This window comes from Phyllostomus discolor, chromosome 3, assembly GCF_004126475.2.
Source record: "Phyllostomus discolor isolate MPI-MPIP mPhyDis1 chromosome 3, mPhyDis1.pri.v3, whole genome shotgun sequence".
In the NCBI taxonomy this organism is placed as follows: Eukaryota; Metazoa; Chordata; class Mammalia; order Chiroptera; family Phyllostomidae; genus Phyllostomus; species Phyllostomus discolor.
In genome coordinates this window covers 75690910-75701426 of record NC_040905.2, presented here as the reverse complement: position 1 = coordinate 75701426, position 10517 = coordinate 75690910, and positions in this window count along the sequence as shown.

Sequence of the window (10517 nt, the reverse complement as noted above, 5' to 3'; positions counted from 1 at the left end):
GATTAGTGTTAATGTAGCCAGTCAGTCACAGTGCACAGATTTCAGTGACCCAGACCCTGATTGATGATGTATGGCTTACAGGGATCAATATCTTGTGGCCTGCCAGGATGGAAGCTCTGTCCCCTCTGTCATATATCAATTCAGTTAAGCTCACTAATTTCATTTCTTTTGGTCAGCTTGATCTATTAGTTAAAGGGGTGTTAAGATCTTCCCTTCTGATTGTGATTTGGTTAACCATCCTTGTTTGGTTCTTGATTGTCCTATCTTCTAGTAAATTATTCTTTTTAACCTAAGAGTTTTATTTTTTATCCCAAATGATGTTTTTAATCTTAAATTCCATTTGCTTGCTATTAATCACATTAAATACTCTTCTGCATACTCTCTCTTTTCATTTGTATTTAATTGTTATTTTTTCCTTTTATTTTCAATTTTTTGGATGGTTTTAATTGTGCCTCTTGAACTAGATATAGTTTTGTTTGTTTATTTGCTTGTTAATCAAGTGGGATATTTTTGATGTTTTAGTAAATGAGTTCTATCCAATTAACTTATATAGTGATCCTGGTATATTTGGATTAATTTCTACCATCTAATTTGGGTCTTGTCTTTACTATTGCTCTCTTGCTTTTTACTTTTTTTCTTCTTTTTACTTTTGGGACTGATGAAGTTCTCTATATTCTTTTCTCCTTTGTTGGTTTCAAAGCTATGCATTGTATTCTAACTTTTAACATGCATTTTTATCTCTAGGTTTTTCTTTTTTTAAGGGGTTATAAGACCATTATATTGCCTTTAATGTTTTTAAAGATTTATTTATTTATTTATTTATTTTTTAGAAAGGGAAGGGAGGGAGAAAGAGAGAAAGAGAGAAACATCAATGTGCGGTTGCTGGGAGTGATGGCCTGCAACCCAGGCATGTACCCTGACTGGGAATTGAACCTACGACACTTTGGTTTCGCAGCTCACGCTCAATCCACTGAGCTACACCAACCAGGGCTGATTTTTCTTACAAAGACTTAATATTCAATGTTTTTTTCTTCTTCCTGAACAAGACAACAGGCCTTCCTGAACAAAATTAAACATACCTTAACAATCTTTTAAGCACTCCCATATTGGTTTTTAACGCTCAAATTATTTTTTAAAAAATAATAGTCAATTATATTTATCAGTTAATTTATCAATTTCTGTGGTCACTTTTTTCCTTGCATCTAATTTCTTCTCCCTGGGTTTATCTTTCTTCTTATTGATGTACATGTTTTAACAGATCTCTCACTGTAAGTCTATGGTTAGTAAGTTCTTTTATTTTTTATATAGTTATTGTCCATATTTTGTATTATCTAAGATTGTATTTTCATTAAACATTTGTGCTGCCTTTCTTATACAAAGTAAGCAAATAGAAGTTGAGAAGTGTTTCATTATAGGAATATTTCACTAGCTAAATAGAGAAAAAACAATTAAATTCAAATATCATCATTTTGCAACTCCTAATAAATTAATATATTGACAGCTGCCAACAACACACACAGAGCCACAGTCGGCTATATATGCTTCCCACATGGCACCCACGAAGGGGTCTGCCCCAAAATGATGGTGCTTGAATCTCATCAAGTCCATACTCCCATTACCAATTTCTAAAAAATACAGAAAACAGAAGAGCAGGGTAATTCAATTAGCAATATCTAAATGTGGGAAACTACACAAGTCAAATCTATCAACCCAGTGCCTTCCAGAACTAAGTTGCAAAGAAAAAGGTAGGGCAAAAGGAGAATGAGGGGGCGGTGCTTGGAAAATTGAAAGAGACGTAAAAGATGCACATTTTTTGAAAAGTAAGTTAAACTGTAGGGTTTAGAGATGTTTAGTGATATAACTTTAAGGAAAGCAAGGAAATGACCATAGAAGTTAAGATGTGGTACTTTGCGGTGGACGGGAGAGGACTAGGACTAGGGCAGGGTAAATGGAGAAGCTCTGGTGTGGCTGCAGCATGGACCCAAAGGGTACATCTGCGAACGAGGCCAAGGGCCCAACCCCCAGGCAGTTTGCACCCTATTGGGAGAGATAAGCCAATAAATGCATAAGACAATGACAGTTAGTGGTAAGTGCTATAAAGAAATATAGAGTATGATGATCCCAGACCTCTAATTAAGTGACAATTGAGTTTCACTCTTAACGTAAAATATCTAGAAAATGTGATTATTTGATAAAGTAACACATTTTTTCAATGTCATAAAAAAAGGGAAGGAAATGAGAAGAGAAGGAAAGAGAGGCACAAAATGCAAGGCCAAACAGTGTTACATACAGGAGAGAGACACCCACGAAGGCATACACGAACACTAACACCCACAGGGCCATGATTTTATGCAATAGAATTTTTCACTACTGCCACAAATTCACAACTCTATGTGAAGACAGAGGCTGACATTAGACCAAGTTCTGCAGCCCTCCTTCCTAGACTTGGTCATTCCAGTCCTTGCTTTGCTTTAAGGTTTGTTTCCTATTCGGACCAGGGGATGAAGTGACACTTTAAAATTCGTATTAACTTATGTATTTATTTATTTATTTATTAGAGAGAGGAGAAACGAGGGAGAGAAACATCAAAGTGAGCATTGATTGGTTGCCTCTCGGGTCACATGGGGAGGAAAATACAACCTAAGTCATTTGCCCTGACTGGGAATCCAACCTGTGATCTTCCATTTTGCAGGATGTTACCCAACCAACTGAGCCACACCAGTCAGGGCTGAAGTGACACTTTAAGACAACATTTTCTCAAAGCAGATTTTCATAAGGAAAATGAGGGAGAGATTGGACAAGTATATATCCCCAGAGGAGAAAGAGCATGGAAGGAACTGTGAAGGAAAGCAAGCAGACTCCCCAATTTAGCCAAAAGTGATTTGACACACCAGGACCTCCCTGTAGCCAGTTTGAGAATGCAAAAGGTTGTGTGGAAAGGCATTCTCCCTCTGTTCACCTTGGAAGGTTCATTTATAGCTCACTTCTCTGGATGCAAAAAGAAAATCAATCTCACCACCTACAGTAATAGCAAAAAAGGCAACAAACGATTGTGGTTTTTAATTTCTTCTCCCTGTGGCAGCTTCAGTTTGTCCTGTTTCTGTAGGATTTATTAGAAATAACTACCTAAGTCAATAAAACCACAAAAAGTTAAGCTTCATCTCATCTGGAAACAGGAATCCTAAATGTAGGCACAACTCACTATAAATATACAGTTTACATATATCACATTATAGATATAATTATAGGTTCTATAGTTATATAGTAATATTATAGCTCATATTTTTAGCTACAATGATACAGAATATTAACTTTAATTTGCAGCCTGTGAGAGGACAGAAGGTCGCAGGAGCAATAGCCACCATTGGACGGTAAGACCCGAGCCAAATGTTGTCTCCCATGTCTCTTTCTTTTTTCACATGTTTTTTAGTAATATGATTTTTCTTTGTAACCAGATTTTATTATAATTATAAAAATAATATTAAAAAGTAATACATACTTTTATTTTAAAAAGTTAAATGGTAGGAATAAATATATAGAAAAAAACCCTTAAAGTCACCTGTAGCTTCACCACCAAGAAGTCTATATGCCCAGGCTGTTCTTTCTCCCTGTGCACACGGATGTATGTGCACTCATGGACACATGCAATTCCCGAAAGCAGGATCACTCTAAACATATTGTTTTATAACCTATTCTTTTAACTTCATACATCATAGATTTTCTTGATATGCTGTCGAGTGAAAAAAAGAAGATACTGAATTATATATGTTCATAGTATGATCCAGGTTTTGTTTAAAAATTACATGTTTGTATCTAGATACAGGTATATGACTTTACTTGTGCAGAAAATGATATGGCAGGATCCAAACCAAACCTTTAACAGTAGGAAATGGGATAAAAGTGGGAGTATGTAAAGGACACAAACTTTTTACTTTATATATATCTGCATTATCTATTCTAAAAACGGAATATACTTTTCAGAAATTAATAAAAGTATATATAAACAGCTTTTTATATCAATTAAAATTAATTATGTTATCATTTTTTCATTGTTCTATACAATTCCATTGTATGGCTATACTATAGCATTTCATTAACTGTCTACTTATGGACTTTTAGGCTATTTCCAATCGTTTGGCATTAAAATGATGTTGCTAGGATATCCTTCCACACATTTTCTGCACTTTCTCATCAGCCCTGTGTATTATCAATTTTCATATTTTTTCACCCATTGGCCAAAAATAGTATCTCATTGTTTTAAGCAACAGTTTTTTATTCTAAGTGAGATTAATGTTTACCTTGTTTGCTGTGTATTTGTTTTTCTTATTCTGTGAATTATACTATTCATGTAACTTGCTCCACTTTCTTAAAATTTTCTTACTTTTTAAAAATACTGTCCTGGCTTGTGTGGCTCAGTGAATTGAGCACTGGCCTGCGAAGCAAAAGGTCACTGGTTCGATTCCTACTCAGGGCACATGCCTGAGTCATGGTCCAGGTCCCCAGTAGGGCATGCACAAGAGGCAACCACACATTGATGTTTCTCTTCCTCTCTTTCTCTTTCCTTTCCCCTCTAAAAATAAATAAATAAAGTCTTTAAAAAATAAAATTGAAATAAAAATACTGCTCAGGGAGGCTGCCAAAATGAGGAAACAAAGAAACATGGTCTAAATGAAAGAACAATTCAAAACTCCAGAAAAAAGAACTAAACAAAAGGGAGATAAGCAATCTATCAAATACAGAGTTCAAAACACTGGTTATAAAGATGCTCAAGGAACTTAGAGCATAAAACAGCATAAACAGCATAAAATAGATACAGTCAGAAATGAGGGATTCACTAAGTGAAATAAAGAATGATTTATGGGGAATCAACAGTACAATGAATAAAGCTGAGAATCAAATCATTAACTTAAAACATAAGAAAGAAAAAAGCAACCAATCAGAACCACAAGAAGAAAAAAGTATCTAAAAAAGATGAAGAGTGTAAGCACCCTCTGGGACAACTTTAGGGGGTTCAACATTTGTATCATAGGAGTGCCAGAAGGAGAAGAGAAAGAGCAAGAAATTGGAAATCCATTTGAAAAAATAATGGAAAAAAACTTCCCTAATTTGGTGAAGGAAATAGGCATGCAAGTTCAGGAAGCACAGAGAGTCCCAAACAAGATGGATGCAAAGAGACCCACTCCAAGACACATCATAATTAAAATGCCAAAGCTTAAATATAAAGATAGAACCTTAAAAGCAGCAAGACAAAAGAAGTTAGTTACCTACGGGGGAATTCCCATAAGATTATCTGATGATTTCTCAAAAGAAACTTTGCAGGCTAGAAGGGATTGGCAAGAAATATTCAAAGTCATGAAAAGCAGGGATCTACAGTCAAGATTGCTCTACCCAGCAAAACTATTGTTTAGAATTGAAGGGCAGGTAAAAGTTTACCAAGTGAGAAAAAAATGAAAGGAGTTCATCATAACCAAACCACTATTATATAAAATGTTAAAGGGACTTAAGACAAGAAGAATATCAAAATTATGAACAATAAAATGGCAGTAACTACATATCTATCAGCAATTGAATCTAAAAAACAAACTAAACAAATAAGAACAGAGACAAGATCATGAATATGGAGAGCGTCTTGATGGTTGCCAGATGGGAGGGGGGTGTGGGGGATAGGTGAAGAAGTGAGGGGATTAAGAAGTACAAATAGGTAGTTACAGAACAGCCATGGGGCTTTAAACTGCAGTATAGGAAATGGAGCAGCCAAATAACACATGACCCATGGACATGAACAATGGTGTGGGGATTGCCTGAAGGAGTTGGGGGTGCTGGGTGGAGAGAGGCAAAGAGGGAACAACTGGGACAACTATAATAGCATGATCAATAAAATATAATTAAAAAATAAATATACTGTTCATGCAATTTTGAGAAAAAAATAAAGTTGTAGAATCATGCTACCCAATATCAAACTATACTACAAGGCTATAGTGGTCAAAAGAGCATGATACTGGCATTAACACAGACACAGATTAAAAAAACAGAGTAGAGAGCCCAGAAACAAACCCATGCCTATATGATCAATTAATCTATGACAAAGGGGAAAAGACTATACAATGTGTAAAAACAGTCTATTCAATAATTGATGTTGAGGAAAATGGACAGTTACATGCAAAAGAAGATGAAACTAGACCACTTTCTTGCACCATATGCAAGAATAAACCCAAAATATATTAAATATATATTTAATATGTATATATTAAATATGTGTATTTAATATTTATAATGTTAATACATATGAAATATATTAGTAATGTATTTATGGTTTGCGGTGTTACTTAATTGTAACACCCCAAACCATAAAACTCCTAGAAGAATAAATAGGCAGTAAACTCACTGACATTTATTTAGGAATTTTTTCTTCTGATTTATCTTCTCAGGCAAGGGAAACAAAAGAAAAAATAAACAAATGGGACAACGTTAAACTAAAAAGTTTTTGCATAGCAAAGGAAACTATCAACAAAACTAAGACAACTTACTGAATGGAAGAAGATATTTGCCAATGCTGCATCTGATACAGGGTTAATATCCAAAATTTGTAAAGAACTCGTACAACTTAACACCAAAAAAACCCAAGCAATCCAATTAAAAAATGGGTGAAGAACCTGAATAAACATTCCTCCAAAGAGAACATACAGGTGGCCAACAGGCATATGAAAAGATGCTCAATGTAACGAATCATCAAAGAAATGCCAGTTAAAACCACAATGAGTTATCACCTCACATGGTCAGAATGGCTATCATCAATAAATCAGCAAACAAGTGCTGGTAAGGATGTGGAGAAAGGGGAACCCTAGGGCAGTGTTGGTGGGAATGCAGACTGGTGCAGCCACTGTGAAAGGCAGTATGGAGTAACTCAAGAAGTTAAAAATGAAGCTACTTTATGACCCAGCAATTCCACTTCTGAGTCTTTATCTAAAGAAATTCAAAATACTAATTTGAAGAAATATATGCATCCCTATGTTCATTGTGGCATTCTTTACAATAGCCAAGGTATGGAAGCAACTTAAGTATCCATCAGTAGAGGAAAGGATAATGAAGTGGTGGTACATATATATACAATGGAATATTACTTGATTACAAAAAACAATGAAATCTCACCAGTTGTGACAGCATGTTTGGACCTAGAGGATATTATGTTAAGTGAGATAAGTCAGACAGAGAAAGACAACTACCATACGATTTCACTTACATGTGGAATCTAAAATATAAATAAATAAGCAAATAAATAAAACAGAAACAGACTCATAGAGAGAACAAACTGGTGGTTGCCAGATAGGAAGGGGGCTAGGGGACTGAGTGAAAAAGGTAAAGGCATTAAGAAGTACAAATTGGGAGTTACAAAATAGTCAGAGATGTAAAGTACAGCATAGGGAATATAGTCAGTAATATTGTAATAACTATATTTGGTGCCAGATGTGTACTAGACTTTTCAGGGGGATTTCTTTGTAAATTATTTAAAATTACCACTGTATTGTACATCTAAAACTAATATAAAATTAAATGTCAATTGTACTTGGAAAAAATAAATAATAGAAGAAATTTAAATAACTGCTTATATAAAGTTAACCCTGTCTGTGATATATATATATATGTATATATATATTTATATATATATAAAAACACTTTTCCAGATTTGCTTTTTACCTGTTAGATTTTTGTTTATTTTGCTTTTTGTGTTAGTTGGTTTTCACTATTTTCCTTCACTTTTTTTTCACATGTTTCACATGCATATTGGTGTCTGTCCATACACTGTTTTGTTTCTCTGACTTGTCCATCTTGCACCCAAATCTATGGTCTCAATTACTGTAGCTATATACCTGGTAAGGCAAGCTCTCCTCATACTTTTCTTTTTGGGAATGTTACTAGTTATTTTTTTATGTTCATTCTTACAGGTGAAATTTTGTCAAATCCAGAATGCTGGGATTGTGTTAAATTTATGGATACATTTGGGAAGAACTAACATATGTATCCTATTGAATATGTCCCAAGTCTTTTATGTTCCTCACTTGAGTTACATAGTTTTCTTCAAATATACCCATCACACATATTTTGTCAAATTTATGCTTATATAATTTGTGTTTTGTGTTATTAATGCCAATAGAAATTTTTATTTTTTCTTACCAGTATTACTGGCATTTCATAGGCACCCAACACATTTGTTGAATTGGTAAGTGAATAATAGAATAAACTTTTAAAAGCAATGAAAACTTTTCTTTACAGACTAAAGGAGACATGTGCTCTCATACCTGAAAGATTTTTGTTTAATTATGCTAACAAACACACACACACACACAAACATAATGGGCTTGATTTGCTGGGGCCCCTATGTAAAATTGAACTGGGCATTCAGAGCTCAAAGTCAGGCTTAGCCTTATCTATGTGTAGCAAACCTTGGGAAATTATTTACACTTGGGGGAAAGTTGCTGCTATTGCTTTGCAAACGCCTAGAGTTCTACCATTAATTTCACTATTTCAGATTAAGAGATTTATTTTTCTGGAAATGCAAAGACCTCTCAGAAAGGCAGTATAATATTATATACATTTTTAAAGATTTTATTTATTTATTTTTAGAGAGGGGAAGGGAGAGAGAAAGCGAGGTAGAGAAACATCAATGTGTGGTTGCCTCTCACACGCTCCCTACTGGGCGCCTGGCCCACAACCCCGGCATGTGCTCTGACTGGGAACAGAACAGATGACCTTTTGGTTTGCAGGCCATAACTCAATCCACTGAGCCACACCAGCCAGGGCTAGAATACTAAAAATTATACTATTACAGTTTTTTACATGTTAGTATGTTTTAATGATCAGTTTTCCAGCTTGTAGCTAATTAAGAAGAGTTTTTTTATAAGGCGAGAATAAAGAGAGCAAAGAACAGGAGTACAGGATACTGGATATGCAGGGTATGTAGAGGTGAAAAGAAAAAGAAAAAAAAGGTCAACAGAAGGAAGCTAAAATTTACAAATTTCTTTGGGCAGGAAGTGCATCTTGTTCATCTTTAAACATAATGCTTAGCACATCACAGCCACTGTGCAGTTGGGTAAAACATAATGAGCTCTGCTCGCCTCACAGCTTTGCCTGTGGGTCGTCCTGCCCAAAGCTGCCGTCTCAGGGCTATTTTAGGGGTGACCCCCACTCTGCTATTCTGGCTTCTTTTTCTTAGGATTACTCATGTAGATGGGATGCCAGAACCTCATTGTTAACAGATGTTAGTTGACTGGTATAACAAACAATTGCTAACTCTAACATATTTTGCATTAAGGTAAAACAGTAAGTTGTCTATTTACACAAATTTAAGTGTTTCCTTATAGAATAAAAAGACAGTATTATCTTCAGATGCTTGGATGGGTCAGCAATTAGCTATCCCTCCCCTCCTCATGGGTGGGTCTGATCATTTCACAGATGATCCTCTGCAGAGTATTGAGAAACTGGAAGATGAGGGATAAACAGAGGACTTGCCCCACTATTTAGTTTTTCCACTGTTAGTACTTATAAATTTGTTGCATAACATAGCAAAATGATGACTCAACCATAAGGGTGTCACTTCCCCAACTCCTGTTGGATCTGAGAAAGGGCAAGAGAAAAGCTAGTAGAGTTGAAAAGGATTTGCTGCTAGCAGAGTAAAGGGTGTCTGGTAAAAAGACAACAAAGTATATGAAATCATTTGATAGACAAATTGAGTAGTTTTTAAAAACTGATAATAGTTTTCTTTTTAGTGATAAAAATATATAAATGTTGAGTTAAGATACTAAAGTTTCTTTCTAATTCAGGGATAGACATCAAATGTTCCCATTGTCTACTCTGAGATCCATAAACCTTGGACCGCATCTATCTTAGTCTCTGGTGATTTAATTTGTCAATGGTTTTATACTCACTTTCACTTTTTAAAAGATTTTACTTACTAGCCCTGGCTGGTGTAGCTCAGTGGATTGAGCGCGGGCTGTGAACCAAAGTGTCACAGGTTCGATTCCCAGCCAGGGTACATGCCTGGGTTTCAGGCCATGACCCCCAGCAACCGTACATTGATGTTTCTCTCTCTCTCTCTTTCTCCTTCCCTTCCCTTTCTAAAAAATAAATAAATAAAATCTTTAAAAAATAAAAAAATTAAAAAGCACACATTTAAAAAAAAGATTTTACTTACTTATTTTTAGAGAGAGAAGTGAAGGAGAAAGGGAGAGATACATCAGTATGTGGTTGCCCTTCATGCACCCCCTACTGGGGACCTGGCTAGCAACCCAGGCATGTGCCCTGACTGGGAATTGAACTGGCAACCCTTTGGTTCACAGGCCAGTGCTCAATCCACTGAGGCATACCAGCCAGGGCTCTACTCATTTTCAGAAGGCTGATGAATCTGTCATCAGTCCAGAATGAGTTTTTTTCTTTCTTCTCCTTTGAATTAATACAAATTGGATAAAGTGATTTAAGGTAACTATTAAAAAATTATTTCAAGCCCTGGCTGGCATAGCTCA